Source organism: Castor canadensis, chromosome 16 (assembly GCF_047511655.1).
Source record: "Castor canadensis chromosome 16, mCasCan1.hap1v2, whole genome shotgun sequence".
NCBI lineage: Eukaryota > Metazoa > Chordata > Mammalia > Rodentia > Castoridae > Castor > Castor canadensis.
Genome location: NC_133401.1, coordinates 31,202,498 through 31,217,772, shown reverse-complemented (window position 1 = coordinate 31,217,772; position 15,275 = coordinate 31,202,498). Strand labels below are relative to the sequence as shown.

Sequence of the window (15,275 nt, the reverse complement as noted above, 5' to 3'; positions counted from 1 at the left end):
GAATGATTGACTCCTGGGTCCTATGAAATAGTTATTAAGACATTGTCTCACAGCAATTTTCTTTCAGAATTGTCTACTCAATATAGGCAATCTTAGCTAGTACTTAGTGTTTAGTGATAATGATTGCAAAATTTATACAAGTTCAGTAAGTCTATGCAAACTCTAACAACATATATCTAGTTGACCTTACCTTGAAGAAATTTCAAGATAAAGTTCCTTGATCATATATTTTGAATCTTTGAGGAATATTCTATGGTGATTTGCTAAATGCTACATTTTGGCAACAGTATTCAGAGAGAGCAAGGGAGGTTTGGGGTTCAGGGTTGAAGTCGGAAAGTAGAATGAGCATTCAGGAATCCAAGAGTAAAGATTGAGACAGAATGTTGAAGGATTCATGACAAGATGCTGAGCTAAGTGGATGCAATGATTTCTGAAAATAAATTATCCATTAACAAATTATGAAATTTATCTATTTAATGGTTAGAAGGTAAATCTACCTTATATAACTGCAGTACTATGATAAAACTGTTTATATGGTTTAAATCAGTAAGAAGACTCAGTTCCACTCTTTTGGGGACAGAGTCCTGCTGTAGATCCCAGGCTAGTCTCAGAATTGTGATGTAATCCAGGCTGACCTCAAACTTGTGATCCTCCTGCCTCAGCTTCCCATGTACTGGAATCATAGACTATGCCTGTCTTTGCAATTAAACTTACAAATTAAATTTGTCAGAAAATTTGTTTAAAAATAAAGTTATGATAGTAAAAGAAAAATTATCTTGCAGATGAAGGGAAAAGTGGTGAAAGGAAGTGGGAATCAGAAGGAGTAACAAAGGGTGTGAATACATGATATGCGTATTTAGAACTGTCACAATGAAACACCATTGAACAATTACTATATGATAATAAAAATCGTAAGAAGTCATTTTGGTGCATACATTCATGGATGTTCAAAACTATAAATCTTTTTTTAAAAATTTTATTGTTTTATTATTCATATGTGCATACAAGGCTTGGGTCATTTCTCCCCCCTGCCCCCACCCCCTCCCTTACCACCCACTCTGCCCCCTCCCTCTCCCCTCTACCCCCTCGATACCCCGCAGAAACTTTTCTGTCCTTATCTCTAATTTTGTTGAAGAGAGAGTATAAGCAATAATAGGAAGGAACAAGGGTTTTTGCTAGTTGAGATAAGGATAGCTATACAGGGAGTTGACTCACATTAATTTCTTGTGCATGTGTGTTACCTTCTAGGTTAATTCTTTTTGGTCTAACCTTTTCTCTAGTTCCTGGTCCTCTTCTCCTATTGGCCTCAGTTGCTTTTAAGGTATCTGCTTTAAATTCTCTGCATTGAGGGCAACAAATGCTATCTAGTTTTTTAGGTGTCTTACCTATCCTCACCCCTCCCTTGTGTACTCTCTTTTTATCGTGTTCTCAAAGTCCAATCCCCTTGTTGTGTTTGCCCTTGATCTAATGTCCGCATATGAAGGAGAACATACGATTTTTGGTCTTTTGGGCCAGGCTAACCTCACTCAGAATGATGTTCTCCAATTCCATCCGTTTACCAGTGAATGATAACATTTCATTCTTCTTCATGGCTGCATAAAATTCCATTGTGTATAGATACCACATTTTCTTGATCCATTCGTCAGTGGTGGGGCATCTTGGCTGTTTCCATAACTTGGCTATTGTGAATAGTGCTGCAATAAACATGGGTGTGCAGGTGCCTCTGGAGTAACCTGTGTCACAGTCTTTTGGGTATATCCCCAAGAGTGGTATTGCTGGATCAAATGGTAGATCAATGTTTAGCTTTTTAAGTAGCCTCCAAATTTTTTTCCAGAGTGGTTGTACCAGTTTACATTCCCACCAACAGTGTAAGAGGGTTCATTTTTCCCCGCATCCTTACCAACACCTGTTGTTGGTGGTGTTGCCAATGATGGCTATTCTAACAGGGGTGAGGTGGAATCTTAGTGTGGTTTTAATTTGCGTTTCCTTTGTCGTTAGAGATGGTGAGCATTTCTTCATGTGTTTTTTGGCCATTTGAATTTCTTCTTTTGAGAAAGTTCTGTTTAGTTCACTTGCCCATTTCTTTATTGGTTCATTAGTTTTAGGAGAATTTAGTTTTTTAAGTTCCCTGTATATTCTGGTTATCAGTCCTTTGTCTGATGTGTAGCTGGCAAATATATTCTCCCACTCTGTGGGTGTTCTCTTCAGTTTAGAGACCATTTCTTTTGATGAACAGAAGCTTTTTAGTTTTATGAGGTCCCATTTATCTATGCTATCTCTTAGTTGCTGTGCTGCTGGGGTTTCGTTGAGAAAGTTCTTACCTATACCTACTAATTCCAGAGTATTTCCTACTCTTTCCTGTACCAACTTTAGAGTTTGGGGTCTGATATTAACATCCTTGATCCATTTTGAGTTAATCTTGGTATTGGGTGATATACATGGATCTAATTCTTTTATTTGCAGACTGCTAACCAGTTTTCCTAGCAGTTTTTGTTGAAGAAGCTGTCTTTTCTCCATTGTATATTTTTAGTGCCTTTGTCAAAGACAAGTTGGTTATAGTTGTGTGGCTTCATATCTGGGTCCTCTATTCTGTTCCACTGGTCTTCATGTCTGGTTTTGTGCCAGTACCATGCTGTTTTTATTGTTATTGCTTTGTAATATACTTTGAAGTCGGATATCGTGATACCTCCAGCATTGTTCTTTTGACTGAGTATTGCCTTGGCTGTTCGTGGCCTCTTGTATTTCCATATAAATTTAATGGTAGATTTTTCAATTTCTTTAATGAATGTCATTGGAATTTTGATGGGAATTGCATTAAATGTGTAGATTACTTTGTGGAGTAGACATTTTTACTATGTTGACTCTACCAATCCATGAGCATGGGAGATCTCTCCACTTTCTATAGTCTTCCTCAATCTCTTTCTTCAGAACTTTGTAGTTTTCCTTGTAGAGGTTGTTAACATCCTTTGTTAGGTTTACCTCTAGGTATTTGATGTGTTTGAGGCTATTGTAAATTGAATTCTTTTCATATATTCTTTCTCAGTTTGTTCATTATTAGTTCATAGAAATGCTAATGATTTTTCTTTGTTGATTTTATATCCTGCTACCTTGCTAGAGCTATTGATGGTGTCTAGGAGCTTTTGAGTAGAGTGTTTTGGGTCATTAAGGTATAGGATTATGTCATCTGCAAATAGGGATATTTTGAGTTTCTTTACTTATTTGTATTCCTTTTATTCCTTTTTCTTGCCTAATTGCTCTGGCTAGGAATTCCAGTACTATGTTGAATAGGAGTGGAGGTAGTGGACATCCTTGCCTAGTTCCTGATTTTAGAGGGAATGGTTTGTTTTTCTCCATTTAGTATAATGCTGGAAGTAGCTTTTATAATGTTGAGTTACTTTCCTTCTATTTCTAGTTTTTTTAGAGCTTTTATCATGAAATGGTGTTGGATCTTATCAAAGGCTTTTTCTGCATCTATTGAGATGATCAAGTGGTTTTTGTCTTTGCTTCTGTTAATGTGGTTTATTACGTTTATTGATTTTCATATGTTGAACCACGCTTGCATTCCTGGGATGAAGCCTACTTGGTTGTGGTGAATGATCTTTTTGATGTGTTCTTGAATTATGTTTGCCATTATTTTATTGAGGATTTTTGCATCAATGTTCATTAAGGATATTGGCCTATAATTCTTTTTGGAGGTGTTTTTGCCTGGTTTTGGGATACGTGTAGTACTGGCTTCATAAAATGTATTAGGCAGTTTTCCTTCCCTTTCTATTTTTGGAGCAGTTTAATGAGGGTTGGTGTCAGTTCCTCTTTAAATGTCTGATAGAATTCACAGGGTATCCATAAGGCCCTGGACATTTCTTTTTTGGGGAGACTCTTGATTGCTGCTTCAATTTCATTTTGTGTTATTGATCTATTCAGGTGATTAATGTCCTCTTGGTTTAGTTTTGGATGATCATAAGTATCTGAAATCTTTCCATTTCTTTAAGATTTTTGAATTTATTTGAATATAGGTTCTTGAAGTAGTCTTTGATGATTTCCTGGACTTCTGTGGTGTTTGTTGTTATCTCCCCTTTTGCATTCCTGATTCTACTAATTTGGGTTTTTTCTCTCCTCATTTTAGTCAGGTTTGCCAGGGGTCTGTTGATCTTGTTTATTTTTTCAAAGAACCAACTTTTTGTTTCATTTATTCTTTGAGTAGATTTTTGGTTTCTATTTCATTGATTTCAGCTCTTATTTTTTTTTATTATTTCTTTCCTTGTATTTGTTTTGGGATTTGCTTGTTCTTGTTTTTCTAGGAGTTTGAGATGTATCATTAGGTCATTGATTTGGGATCTTTCAGTCTTTTTAATATATGCACTCATGGTAGGTTGTGTTTTCATTTTCATTGACTTACAGGAACTTTTTAATTTCCTCTTTTATTTATCAATGACCCATTGTTCATTAAGCAATGAGTTATGTAGTTTCCAGCTGTTTGTATGTTTTTTGTCTTTATTTTTGTTGTTGAGTTCTAGTTTTATTGCATTGTGATCATATAGAATGCACGGTATAATTTCTATTTTCTTATATTTGCTGAGGCTTGCTTTGTGCCCTAGGATATGATCTATTTTGGAGAAGGTTCCATGGGCTGCTGAGAAGAATGTATATTGTTTAGAAGTTGGATGAAATGGTCTGTGGACATCAAGTATGTCCATTTGATCTATTGTATATTTTAGATCTAGTATTTATTTATTGATTTTTTTGTTTGGATGACCTATCTACTTTCTTTTTTATTCATATGTGCATAAAATGGTTCATTTCTCCCCCCTCCCCTCACCCCCTCCTTTACCACCCACCCCGCCCTCTCCCTCTCCCCCTCACCCCCTTGATACCTGGCAGAAACTATTTTGCCCTTATCTCTAATTTTGTTAAAGAGAGAGTATAAGCAATAATAGGAAGGAACAAGGGTTTTTGCTAGTTGAGATAAGGATAGCTATACAGGGAGATGACTCGCATTGATTTCCTGTGCATGTGTGTTACCTTCTAGGTTAATTCTTCTTGATCTAACCTTTTCTCTAGTTCCTGGTCCCCTTCTCCTATTGGTCTCAGTTGCTTTTAAGGTATCTGCTTTAGTTTCTCTGCGTTGAGGGCAACAAATGCTATCTAGGTTTTTAGGTGTTTTACCTATTCTCATATATCTCTTGTGTGCTCTGGCTTTTATCTTGTGATCAAAGGCCAATCACTTTGTTGTGTTTGCCCTTGATCTATTGTCTGCATATGAGGGTGAACATATGATTTTTGGGGATGACCTATATATTGATGATAATGGGGTGTGAAAGTCTCCCACAACCACTGTGTTGGAGTTAATATATGCTTCTAGGTACTTCAGGGTATGTTTGATGAAATTGGGTGCATTGACATTGGGTGCATATAGGTTGATAATTGTTATTTCCTTTTGGTCTATTTCCCCTTTTATTAGTATGGAATGTCCTTCTTTACCTCATTTGATCAATGTAGGTTTGAAGTCTACTTTGTAAGAGATAAGTATTGCTAATTCTGCCTTTTTTGGGGGGCCATTGGCATGGTAAATTTTCTTCCAGCCTTACATCCTAAGCCTATGCTTATTTTTATTGATCAATGCGTCTCCCGTATGCAACAAATTGTTGGATCTTCCTTTTTAATCCAGTTTGTCAAACAGTGACTTTTAATGGGTGAATTAAGTCTGTTAACATTAAGTGTTAGTATTGACCGGTATGTGGTGATTCCTGTGTTTTAGTTGTCTTAGTTGTTTGAGGGTTTGATTGTGTTTAGCTAAATTGATGTTACTCTCTACTTTCTTGCTTTTTCTTTTCCTGTAGTTTAGTGTTGCCTGTCCTTTCATGGTTATGTTGGGTTTCACTTTCTGTGTGCAGAATCCCTTGAAGAATCTTTTGTAGTGGTGGCTTTGTGTTTATATATTGTTTTAGTTTCTGCTTATCATGGAAGACTTTTATTGCTCCATCTATTTTGAATGATAGTTTTGCTGGGTAGAGTATCCTGGGGTTGAAGTTATTTTCATTCAGTGCCTGGAAGGTCTCACCCCAAGCTCTTCTTGCTTTTAATGTTTCTGTTGAGAAGTCTGCTGTGATTTTGATGGGTTTACCTTTGTGTTATTTGTTTTTTCTCGCTTACAGACTTCATTATTCTTTTTCAGGTCTCTGTATTTGTTGTTTTAATGATAATATGCCATGGGGTAGATCTATTTTGGTCAGGTGTGTTTGGTGTTCTGGAGGCTTCCTGTAACTTTATGGGCATAGATTGCTCTAGATTTTGAAATTTTCTGTTATTATTTTGTGGAATATATTATGCATTCCTTTTCCTTGTACCTGTTTTCCTTCTTCAATGCCCATGATTCTCAGCTTCGGTCTTTTGATGGAGCCAGTAAGTTCTTGCATTTTCTTTTCACAGGTCTTGAGTTCTTTAACTAATAGTTCTTCAGTTTTTCCTTTAATTACCATTTCATCTTCACGTTCTGAGATTCTGTGTTCTGCTTGCTCTAGTCTGCAGTATTGTCCTTCCATTTTGGTTTGCATTTCTGTTTTGTTCTTTTTTCTGAGGTTTTCCATATCCTGAGTCATTTCCTCTTTAATGTTGTCTATTTTTGTCCTGAGTTCATTTATCTCTTTATTTATCTTGTTCTTTGTTTCACTTTGCTGTTTATACAGTGGTTCTATAGTTTCTTTTATTTGTCTTGTGCTTTCTCAAATTCTCTATTTTTGTTGTCTTGGAATTTCTTGAGTGTCTCCTGCACATTTTGGTTGACCCTATCCAGTATCATCTCTATAAAATTCTCATTGATTACTTGCAGGATTTCTTCTTTCAGGTTGTTTTTGTGGGCTTCATTGGGTTCTTTGGCATAATTTATCTTCGTTTTGTTGGAGTCTGGATCTGGGTATCTAATTTCCTCATTTCCCTCTGGTTCCTGTACTAATTTGTTATTGGGGAGAAGTGTTTTCCCTTCTTTTTCCCATCTTCCCATCATTGCCTTTGTTATTGTTACTGTCCCTGTAGTGTAATTCAGTTATGTCTAGCCTGTAATAATAACAATGGTGATATCTAGAATGAAAGGGTGAGAGGAGAGGGAAAGCAAGGGAGGTAAAAAAAAAAGGGAAACAAAACAAACAAACAAACAAAAAACCAACCAAACAAAAAAAAAAACAGAGCCAAAGAAATATATAGGAGAGATAGTGTACTAATCAACAGTAAGCTACACATGCATTAGAGAGACAGAGAGAGGATAATGATAATAATTTAAAAAAAAAACCAAGCTCAAATGTAATAAAGTTTCAGTCTTAATAATTTTGGTGTTAGTCCTTCAGCCTCTAACACTGAAGACTTCTCAGTGTCTTAGAAGTAGTTCTGTCATTTTCTCATCAAAGGAGAAAAAACAAACCAACAAAAAACAAACAAACAAAAATCCCAAGTTCAAATGCAATACAGTTTAAGTTAGTCCTTCAGCATCCAGTGCTGTTGTCTCATCAAAGGAAGAGAAAAAAAAAGGGAGTCTGGAAACTGCTTTGTGAATGTCTATCTGAGGCTGCAGCTCACCTGCTTTCTACTGTCAGCCATCTGCTGCTTCAGGCTTTGTTTATTTAGAGTTGTCCTGGACACATGTCCCTTTTTGTTTTCTCCAGTATATAGCCCTACCTGCCTTTTGCAATTGCTGTCTTTTTTTTTTTACAGTTTGCGTGGAGAAGTGCCCCTCCCCCCTCTCTGGTGGAGCTTTCCTCATGACAGCCACTGTTACAAGCTTTCCCCTGTCCAAGGTTGCTGGGCGGGTGCCACCACTCCTGTCTTCTCTGGCCAGCTTGTTTACTTACAGTTCGTGTGAGGGATTGCCCCCTCCCCCAGTCTCTGGAGCTCAGGACACCCCACCCTCTTTGCTACGTGTCTTTTTTTCAGCTGCTTGTTTATTATTCACTTTATTTTTTTCTTTTTTTTCCATGGATGGGGGTCAGTCTGTTGTCCAGGGGGGTATGCTGATCTGTCCCAGGGTTGTCTGTGGGAGTAGCATGTGCCGCTTAGCTCACCTGGTAGTCTGCGTCTCCCAAGCAGGTTAGGAGCTGTGTCTGGTGGCATGGGAGCCCTCCTAATTTCTCTGTTTAATGTGGAGTGGGGATGCTATGCACGGGCTGGGGGTGTGGAGGTGCCAGAGTTTTGCCTCTTCTTGGTGGTTTTTCCTGCTAGGTGTATCTCCAGTGTCTCTCCAAGATTTTACTTTAGGATTCATGCTTTCTTCTTCCTCCCTCTAGTTGCCATCTTGGAATCCCTCCTGTTATTATTCCTTCCTCTTGCCTAATTGCTCTGGCTAGAAATCCCAGTACTATGTTGAAAAGGAGTGAGCATAGTGGGCACCCTTGTCTTGTTCCTGATTTTAGGGGAAATGGTTTCAGTTTTTCATCATTAATTATGATGTTGGCAGTAGGTGTGTCATACATAGCCTTTAAAATGTTGAGGTACATTCCTTCTATTCCTAGTTTTCTTAGAGCTTTTATCATGAAGTGGTGTTGGATCTTGTTGAAGGCTTTTTCTGCATCTATGAGATGATCAAGTGGCTTTTGTCTTTTCTTCTATTAATGTGCTGTATTACGTTTATAGATTTGTGTATGTTGAGCCACCCTTGCATCACTGGGATAAAGCTAACTTGGTCATGGTGAATGATCTTTCTGATGTGTTGTTGGATTTGGTTTGCCATTATTTTATTGAGGATTTTTTGCATTGATGTTCATTAAGGAGATTGGCCTATAGTTCTCCTTTTTGGAGGTGTCTTTGTCTGGTTTGGGGATGAGTGTAATACTGGTTTCACAAAATGAGTTAGGCAGTATTCCTTCCCTTTCTCTTTCATGGAACAGTCTAAGGAGGGTTGGTATTTGTTCTTCTTTAAAGGTCTGATAGAATTCAGCAGTGAATCCATCAGGTCCTGGACTTTCTTTTTTGGGCGACTCTTAATTGCTGCTTCAATTTCATTTTGTGTTATAGATCTATTCAAGTGATTGAGGTTCTCTTGGTTCAGTTTTGGATGGTTGTAAGTATGTAGAAATCTGTCCAATTCATCCCAAATCTCAACTTTATTAGTATATAGATTCTCAAAGTGGTCTCTGATGATTTCCTGGATTTCTCTGGTGTTTGTTGTTATCTTCCATTTTGTGTTTTTGATTTTACTGATATGAGTTTTTTCTTTACTCATTTGAGTCAGGTCTATCAATCTTATTCATTTTTTCAAAGAACCAGCTTTTTGTTTCACTGATTCTTTGTATGGTTTTTTGTTTCTATCTTCTTGATTTCAGCCCTTATTTTAATTATTTCTCTCCTTCTGCTTGTTTTGTGGTTTGCTTCTTCTTGTTTTTCTAGGAGTTTGAGCTGTAGTATTAGATCATTGATTTGAGATCTTTCTGACCATTTAATATATGCATTCATGGCTATAAACTTTCCTCTCAGGATAGCCTTTGCTGTGCCCCATAGGTTCTTGTAGGTTGTGTTTTCATTTTCCTTAACTTTTAGGACCATTTTAATTTCCTCTTTTATTTCATCAATGACCCATTGATCATTGATCATTCAGCTTCCAGTTGTTTGCATGTTTTTTACTGCTGTTTTTGTTGTTGATATCTAGTTTTAATGCATTGTGGGCAGATAGAATGTATGGGATTATTTCTATGTTCTTATAGTTACTGAGGCTTGCTTTGTGCTCTAAGATGTGACTAATTTTGTAGAAGGTTCCATGAGCTGCTGAGAAGAATGTATATTGTGCAACAGTTGGGTGAAATGTTCTGTGGACATGTTAGGGCTGTTTGGTCTATGGTATGACTTAATTCTAGAATTTTTTTATTGATTTTTTTGTTTGGATAACCTATCTATTGGTGATAGGGGGATATTAAGGTGTCCCACTATCACTGTGCCAGAGTTTATATATGTTTTTAGGTCCTTCAGAGTATGTTTGATGAAATTGGGTGCATTGAAGTTGGGTGCATATAGGTTGATAATTGTTATTTCCTTTTGGTGTAGTTCCCCTTTAATTAGTATAGAGTGTCCTTTATCTCATTTGATCAATGTAAGTTTGAAGTCTATTTTATCCGAGATAAGTATTGCTACCCCTGCCTGTTTACGGGGGCCATTTTCTTGGTAGCTCTTCTTCTAGCTTTTCACTATCAGCCAGTGCTTATTTCTGTCGATGAGGTGGGTCTCCTGTAGGCAGCAGATTGTTGGATCTTCCATTTTAATCCAGTTTGCCAATTGGTGTCTTTTGATGGGGGAATTAAGTCCATTAATGTTTCATGTTAGTAGTGATAGGTATGTGGTGAGCCTTGTCATTTAGTTGTCTTTGTTGTTTAAGGGTTTGGTTGCGTGTAGCTGAATCAATGTTATTCTCTACTTTCTTGCCTTTTAGTCACCTGTGGTTTGGTATTGCCTGCTCTTTCATGGTTTTGTTTGTTTTCACTTTCATGTGCAGAATACCTTGGAGAATCTTTTGTAGTGGTGGCTTGGTGGTCATATATTATTTTAGTTTCTGCTTATCATGGAAGACTTTTGTTGGTACATCTATTTTGAATGATAGTTTTGCTGGGTAGAGTATCCTAGGGTTGAAGTTGTTTTCATTTACTGCCAGGAAGATCTCACTCCATCTGTTCTTACTTTGAAGTTTTCCATGGAGTAATCTGCTGTGATTTTGATGGGTTTACCTTTGTATGTTGTTTGTTTTTTCTCTCTTACAGCCTTCAATATTCTTTCTCTAGTCTCTGTGCTTGTTGTTTTAATATGTTTAATATGTCGTAAGGTAGTTCTATTTTGGTCAAGTATGTTTGGTGTTCTGGAGGCCTCCTGTACCTGGAAGTGCACAGTTTTCTCTAGATTTGGGAAATTTTCTGTTATTATTTTGTTGAATCTATTGTGCATTCCTTTTGCTTGCACCTCTTCTCATTCTTCTATGCTCATGATTCTCAGGTTTGGTCTTTTAATGGAGTCAGTGAGCTCTTGCATATTCCTTTCACAAGTCTTGAGTTGTTTGACTAATAGTTCTTCAGTTTTTCCTTTAATAGCCATTTCATCTTCAAGTTCTGAGATTTTGTCTTCTGTTTGTTCTATTCTGCTGTAATGGCCTTCCATTTTGTTTTGTATTTCTGTTTCATTGTTTTTTCTGAGGTTTTCCATGTCATGGGTCACTTCCTCTTTAATGTTGTCAATTTTCATCCTTAATTCATTTATCTATTTATGGTATTTTCTGTTTTATTTTGGTTTTTATTTAGAGCTCCTATGAGTTCATTTATTTGCTTTTGTGTTTTCTCATATTCTTTATTTTTGTCCTCTTGGAATTTCTTGAGTGCTTCTTGTATATTTTGGTTGACCATGTCTAGTAACATCTCCATGAAATTCTCAGTGAATTCTTACAGAATTTCTTCTTTCAGAAAAGAAATTCTGTTCTTGTGGGCTTCCTTGGGTTCTTTGGCATAGTTTATCTTTGTTTTATTGGAACTGGATCTGTGTATCTGTTTTCTTCATTTCCCTCTGAATCCTGTATTAATTTATTTTTGGGGTGAGAATGGTTTCCATCCTTTTCTTGTCTTCCCATATTTGCACGTGGTACTGTTTCTGTCCCTGGACTATGTGTAATTTAGTGTTAGCTGAGTTACAATAATGAAACTAACAAAATGAAGGAAAGAGGAGAATATAGAGAAAGAAAGAGAAGTAGAAGGAAAAAATAAAAAATAAAAAATAAAATAGCAGGGAGAGATGGTGGATGATCAAAGAGGAGATCAGACAGCCAAACCTTTAAAGGAAGGCCAAAAAAAAAAAAAATCACCAGTTCAAAAATTGTGGAATTTCAGTCTTAGTATTTCTGCTGTTACTCCTTTAGCATCTAGACCATCTGTGTCTCCTAGGCAGGTTTGGAGCCCTCTTGTGGCAGGTGGTAGGTGGCAGGTGCATGGGGTCCCACGGGCCTGTGGGCAGAGGTCTGTCATTGAGGCGATCCAGCAGGTCTTTGGGGTGTGGGCCTGGCATGCCTGAAGGGTGCGGGCCCAGAGGAGTGGAGATCATAAATGCCTGTGGATCGCCAGCTTGGCAGGTCTTAGGGGTGCAGCCCAGTGGAGCAGAGATCGTGCAGGCCTGTGCAGGTCTTAGGGACATGGTCTGGAGGAGATCGTGTGAGTCCTGGGGTGGGAGTTTGGGGAAGCTCCGCCCTGGTGGGGTTGAGTAGCAGATCCCAAGGATCAGAGATCCCATGGCCTGGGGAGCAATGGCTCTGTGGGCCAATGGGGCAGGGCTTGGCATGCAGCACCGTCTGTTCTTTTAGTAAATCCTGGCATGGAGAAGGCTTCCATGAGCTAGGGGTTCAGAGTGCTGATGTTTCAGCTCCCCCTTGTGCTTTACCTCAGCCAAGCATGTCTCCAGCATCTCAGCAAAGTTCCTGGTTCACGGAGCTCAAGCGGTCTGTGGCTGTGTCCCAGTTGCCATCTTGGATCTCCTCTGTTAGTTCCTTTTTATGGTGCTCAGAATCCTACCACATGATCCACTCCCCCAGCCCTTTTAATTTAGTTTGGGGATAAGGTCTCATGTCTATACCTGGGATGTCCTGGACTGTGATCCTCTTATATATTCTTTCTGCTAGCTGGGAGGACAGGTGCATGCCATCTGAGGTCTAACAGAATTCTACATTTCTGTGGAGAATGTACATTTATAGGTTAATTACATTTTTGATTCACCTCACTGAGTTTAACCATCAACTTGTCTGAAGAGATTTGAAAATGATGATTTAATATATACAAATGTTTTGCTTTTTAAAAAACTTTCAGGGCTGGTGAAGTGGCTCAAGTGGTAGAATGCCTGCCTAGCAAGCATGAGGCCCTGAGTTCAAACCCCAGTACTGCCAAAAAAAAAATTCTACTGCACTGATTACATGATAACATTTTTTTCTCTGCCTCAGTTCATTTGTACAAACTTCCCAGGAAACCCCAGCCCCAAGCACACTTCAACTTGGAGTTCATGCCATTCCTCTGTCCTCACATTGACAGGCCCAGGTCTTTGCTATGGAGTCTTCATGAAGGTCTGTGTACTTTGGGGCCTCATGGAAAGCCATAAGTGAGTGAATATGGATTTTCAGCTTGGTTTATGGGCTTGGTTTGAGTGTTATTCTTGGCCTTTGATGAGTAGAGCCTGAGACACGAGGCTATATCAATAATCCTTGATACTAAAAAGATTATGAAATACACATAGAAATCAACAGTGCTGCAAATATATGAAAGAAACATTTATATTAATGGAGCAGAAACTGCAAAATTTGAGATTTAATGTGTCAACCACTGCACCTCTTCACATATATGATAGATACAAAGAGCTCGCTTGTAGGAAGTATTCATCTTTGGAAATATTTATGAAAATTATGAAGAGGCCAGCACCTATCTGAGCCACTTTAATAAACATAATACACAGCTTTAATTTTCTGTACTTGGTCTGACCTCCCTAAAAATGACTCCTGAGAACTTGGCAATGGGGATTTTCTTCTTTTCCCAGACAGCAGTGGGAATCCTGGGCAATTGTTCACTTCTATTTCATTATTCTTTCTCTATAGTGTCTGGAAAGGATTCGATGCCCAAAGATATGGTTATAAAGCACTTGACTTTTTCCAACTCCTTGGCTATTATCTCAAGAGGACTTCCTCAGACAATGGCAGAATTTGGGTTGAAAAATTTCCTGGATGACATTGGGTGCAAACTTGTTCTCTACCTCTATTGAGTAGCCTGGGGAATTTCCCTGTACACCACATGCCTCCTGAGTTGCTTCCAAGCAATCACAATCAGCCCCAGCAACACCAGGTGGAAGAGGCTGAAACACAGAGTCACCAAGTACATTGGTCCCTCCTGTTCACTCAGCTGGATTTTGCAACTGCTCTTAAATATCATGATAACCATGAGAGTGACTGGCCCTCATAACAGCAGAAATGCTACTCACAGGATGAATTTTGGGTACTGTGCAGGGTTTGTTTCTGGCACCATTGTGACTTGATTGTATATTTTCTTATTCAGCTTCACTGATGGTCTGTGTTTCGGTCTCATGGCCTGGGCTAGTGGCTTCATGGTGAGCATCCTCTATAGGCACAAGAGGCAGGTACAGCACATTAACAGTGCCCACCACTCCCCTAGAGTCTCCCCAGAGGCCAGAGCCACCAAATCCATCTTGATCCTGGTGTGCACCTTTGTCACCATCTACTCTCTTTTTTCCATCCTGGTACTCTACACAGCTTTCTTTGACAATCCAATGCTATTTGTAATAAACATATATAAATTTCTAGAACTATGTTTCCCTCCTCTTAGCCCCTTTGTTCTTATCACTAATAACAACTTTGTCTCCAATCTCTGTTTTCCTTAATGGGGGAAAAGGTAATAGTGTTTGAATTTGTCACAAGTTCTGGTGGCTTTTGTTGTCAGATACAGTAACATGTTCCCCCATCTACTAGGTAAATCTAAGTCATACTATGGATCAGGCAATATTAGGTAATTCTATAGCTCCAAGTGTTAGACAGACATAGTCTTTCCAGGCATGATAGATGTTTACCATATTTCCATGATGTTCAAGCATCCCTTGTCCACATTCTAAAAACTCTCAAATTAGGAAACAATGCATCTTAATCATCCACCTGGACAAGTAATAGCTGTGACATAGATGTCACCATTTGTACAGTTTACCCTACTTGTAGAATTTCAGTTGAGTGAGACAAATTTCCAGATCTCAAGGATGTAAGCAATTAGAAAAGAACAATAATCTGTGGGAATGACTGTGAGGATGATATACCACACAAGGTAATATTTAAGTCAGGTAATCACAGCATTCTTCTTTTAGAATTTCCTGAACAAAAATAGGTCATTTGGACCAATACACAGACTTTAGCCATATATTTGTTCAAAATATTACATAAAATTAAAAATAGTTTAAATGCCATTAGACAAAGTCTAGGTGAGTAGCAGAAAATACATCCAGAGGACTTGACCTACTGTTAAGGCTGAGGAGATTTCTTAATGTAAATATTTTGTGTTTGCAATGTATATTCTATAGCAATTGGCTAAGTGTTGAGTGTTGTGAACAGAAACAGGTGTGTATGAGCAGAGTTGAGAGAAGTGGTGAGCCCTCTGTAAACTCAGGAAAATGCTGATAAAGAGAAAAACAATTCATATCAAGACATTAAAATGAGCAGAAATAATGAAATGATCATTTATCTGACCCATAAAACCAACATGGAAAATCTATATGATTTAAATCAGTACATAAAT

General features: G+C 38.0%; 1 protein-coding gene and 1 pseudogene across 1 annotated transcript in view; one reads left to right on the top strand and one right to left on the bottom strand.

Moving 5' to 3' along the window:
- Positions 1-15,275, bottom strand: part of LOC141410430 (uncharacterized) — a 589,957-nt gene that overhangs the window by 549,552 nt on the left and 25,130 nt on the right. The gene's annotated exons all lie outside the window — the stretch shown is intronic.
- Positions 13,477-14,376, top strand: LOC141418175 (vomeronasal type-1 receptor 4-like; annotated as a pseudogene).